Below are 4,264 nucleotides of genomic sequence, written 5' to 3'. Positions count from 1 at the left end.
GAGGGTCCCCACAAGGAAGGAGCGCGCCATCGGAGACGCTGGCAATCATGGGGGATTTCTCCGCAATGGATTCTACTCCATCTCTTTCGACTTCTGCCCAAAAACGGAAACGTGACCAGCCACCAGTGACAAAAGTACTACCGCCTGCCCCACAGTTCCTCGTCGTTTCTCGATCTGAGGACGGAAAGGATTTTTCTGCTGTCAACCCTTTCATTATCCAGAAGGGCGTAGATGCCATAGCCGGATCTGTCAAATCTTGTACCAGGTTGCGTAACGGTACCTTATTACTAGAAACTGAGAGCACCTTTCAGGCACAAAAACTGCTTCGGGCCACACTCCTGTACACGTTCCCTGTCCGGGTGGAGGCTCACCGAACTTTGAATTCGTCTCGTAGTGTGGTCTATACTAGATCCCTCGACGGATTGACTGATGAGGAGATTCAATCTTTCCTCGCTGAGCAGGGCATCACGGCTGTGCATAGGGTCATGAAAAAGGTCAACAATGACCTTGTACCGACCCGGACACTTTTCTTGACTTTTGATAGTGTTAAGCTGCCATCGCGCATCAAGGCGGGCTACGAGGTTATTTCTGTTCGCCCCTATGTCCCGACACCTACGCGCTGCTACCAGTGTCAGCGTTTCAATAACACTCGACAGTCTTGTTCCAATGCGGCTAAATGTGTCACTTGTGGCAGGGATGCCCATGAGGGTGACTGTCCACCTCCGTCTCCTCGTTGTGTGAACTGTCAGGGTGACCATGCCGCATCCTCCCGCGACTGTCTTGTCTATAAGGAAGAACGCTGTATCCAAGAAATTCGGGTCAAAGAAAAAGTGTCCACCTCGGCTGCTCGCAAGCTATTGGCTAGTAGGAAGCCCACGCTGCTCCCAGTGGGGAAATACAGTACTGTCCTCGCCTCTCCTCGGACTACCAGGGAGGTGGCAACCCAGACATGCGATCTGACCTTCAGCACGACGGTCGTCCATTCGGCCAGTGCTAAGATCGCGCGGTCGACGTCACTTCTTCCTCCCATCACCCCTCAGACACCAGCCCCTTCATCAGCTTCTGCTAAGACGAAGACCCCGAAGTCAGATGCACGGGCCTTCAAGAAGGAACCGTCCCGTGCAGACTTCCTACGTCCCTCGACCTCCCAGCCTTCGACCGGTACCTCCACCAAACGACCTTCCAAGAAGGCTCATAGGAAGCACAGTTCTCCTTCTCCGCCACGGCGCATTTCTTCTCCTGCGCCACCCAGCCGTTGCCGCCCCAGGCCGAGATGGCGGATGAACTTATGGACCCAATGGACGATGACTGTCCGCCTACTGATAGCGGTGGCAGTGCTCGCTCGAAGTCAGGCCCTCAGCGACCTTCGAGGTGACCCCTTCTTTCCTCTTCCTTTTCTTCTTGCGATGGCACTGATTCACTGGAATATTCGCAGCATTCGCTCCAATCGAGAGGACTTGAAGTTGCTGCTCTGCTTGCACCGTACGCTCGTCGTAGCCCTCCAGGAAACGAAGCTACGCCCATGCGATCAAATTGCCTTGGCACACTACACCTCTGTCCGTTTTGACCTACCCCCTGTGGTAGGTATCCCGGCTCATGGAGGGGTTATTTTGCTGGTCCAGGATGATATTTACTACGATCCCATCCCGTTGCACACCGGCCTGCAGGCAGTTGCCATCCGCATTACTCTCCCCACTTTTACATTTTCCATTTGTTCTGTTTACACTCCATTGTCATCTGCCATTACCAGGGCAGACATGATGCAACTTATTGCTCAGCTACCTGCACCATTTTTGTTAACTGGAGTCTTCAATGCCCACCATCCCCTTTGGGGCTCTCCAGCATCCTGCCCGAGGGGCTCCCTGTTAGCAGACCTTTTCAACCAGCTCAATCTTGTCTGCCTGAATACTGGCGCCCCTACTTTTCTTTCGGACACATCTCACACCTATTCCCATTTAGACCTCTCTATATGTACTCCCCAACTTGCACGCCGGTTTGAGTGGTATGCACTTTCTGATACATATTCTAGCGACCACTTCCCGTGTGTTATCCATCCCCTGCAGCATACCCCCTCTCTGTGCTCATCTAGTTGGACCATCTCCGAAGCAGACTGGGGGCTCTTCTCTACCAGGGCGACCTTCCAGAATCACACCTTCACAAGCTGCGATAGTCAGGTCACACACCTCACGGAAGTCATTCTCACTGCTGGTGAATATTCCATCCCTCACACTACTTCTTCTCCACGTCACGTACCGGTCCCCTGGTGGACCGCAGCATGTAGAGGCGCTTTACGTGCTCATCGACGTGCTTTACGCACCTTTAAACGCCACCCTGCAATGGCGAATTGTATCAATTATAAACGATTACATGCACAGTGTCGTAGTATTATTAAAGAAAGCAAGAAAGCCAGCTGGGCTGCTTTTACAAGCACCTTCAACAGTTTTACTCCTTCTTCTGTTGTCTGGGATAGCCTGTGCCGGCTATCTGGCACTAAGGTCCACTCACCAGTTTCTGGCTTGATGGTCACGAATGATGTCCTTGTGGCCCCTGAGGATGTCTCCAATGCCTTCGGCCACTTTTTCACAGAGGTTTTGAGCTCCACTCATTACCACCCTGCCTTCCTCCCCCTAAAACAGGCAGAGGAGGCTAGGCCACCTAACTTCTGCTCCTCGAATCGTGAAAGTTATAATGCCCCATTCACCATGCGGGAACTCGAAAATGCTCTTGCCCGGTCATGGTCCTCCGCTCCAGGCCCAGATTCTATTCATATGCAGATGCTGAAGAACCTTTCTCCTGCGGGTAAAGGTTTCCTTCTTCGTACTTATAATCGCATCTGGATTGAGGGACATGTTCCCGCATGCTGGGGCGAGTCTATTGTTGTACCGATTCCTAAGCCGGGGAAGGACAAGCACTTGCCTTCTAGTTATCGACCCATTTTGCTTACCAGCTGTGTCTGTAAGGTGATGGAGCGAATAGTTAACTCTTGTTTGGTTTGGCTCCTCGAATCTCGATGTCTACTTACCAATGTATAATGTGGATTTTTTAGGCGCTGCTATGCTGTTGACCATCTGGTTACCTTGTCGACCTTCATTATGAATAACTTCTTGCGGAAGCGCCCGACCACGGCTGTGTTCTTTGATTTGGAGAAGGCTTACAACACCTGTTGGAGGGCGGACATTCTCCGCACCATGCAAACATGGGGCCTTCGCGGTTGCCTCCCTCTTTTTATTCGTTCCTTTTTAATGGATCGACAGTTCAGGGTACGTGTGGGTTCTGTCCTGTCAGACACCTTTTGCCAGGAGAATAGGGTGCCACAGGGCTCAGTTTTGAGCGTCACTCTCTTCGCCATAGCGATCAATCCAATAATGGATTGCCTCCCAGCTGATGTATCAGGCTCCCTTTTCGTGGACGATTTTACCATCTATTGCAGCACGCAGCGTACATGTTTCCTGGAGCGCTGTCTTCAGCGTTCTCTTGACCGTCTTTACTCCTGGAGTGTCGCCAGTGGCTTCCGTTTTTCTGCCGAAAAGACTGTCTGTATTAACTACTGGCGCTACAAAGAGTTTCCCCCACCCTCCCTATGACTCGGTCCCGTTGCTCTCCCATTCGTGGAGACAACAAAATTTTTAGGTCTTACATTTGACATGTGTCATATTTGGCTGCCCGTTGTACCCGTTCTCTAAATGTCCTCCGTGTTCCTAGTGGTATGCCGTGGGGAGCGGATTGAACCATCCTACTTCGTCTATATCGGTCGATCGTCTGCTCCAAACTGGATTATGGGGGCTTCGTATACTTCTCGGCACGGCCGTCCATCTTACGCCGCCTCAACTCCATACAACATCGGGGTTTACGTCTTGCGATCGGAGCATTTTATACTACTCCCGTTGAGAGTCTTCATGCTGAAGCCAGTGAATTGCCACTCACCTACCAGCGCGATACACTGCTTTGTCGTATGCCTGTCGGCTACTGTCAATGCCCGACCACCCGTCTTATCGTACCTTTTTTGACGACTCTCTTGACCATCAATATGGGTTGTATGTCTCTGCCCTGCTACCCCCTGGAGTCCGCTTTCGTCGCCTCCTTCACCACCTTGATTTTTCACTCCCTGCAACCTTTAGAGTCGGCGACAGCCACACGCCACCATGGCTCCAGGCTCGGGTTCACGTTCACCTTGACCTCAGCTCGCTCCCAAAGGAGGCTACCCCCGGTTCGGTACACCACTCCCGTTTTCTCGAACTTCATTCGAAGTTCATTAATATGACCT

This window comes from Schistocerca americana, unplaced genomic scaffold, assembly GCF_021461395.2.
Source record: "Schistocerca americana isolate TAMUIC-IGC-003095 unplaced genomic scaffold, iqSchAmer2.1 HiC_scaffold_14, whole genome shotgun sequence".
In the NCBI taxonomy this organism is placed as follows: domain Eukaryota; kingdom Metazoa; phylum Arthropoda; class Insecta; order Orthoptera; family Acrididae; genus Schistocerca; species Schistocerca americana.
Note: the sequence above shows the minus strand (reverse complement) of the source record.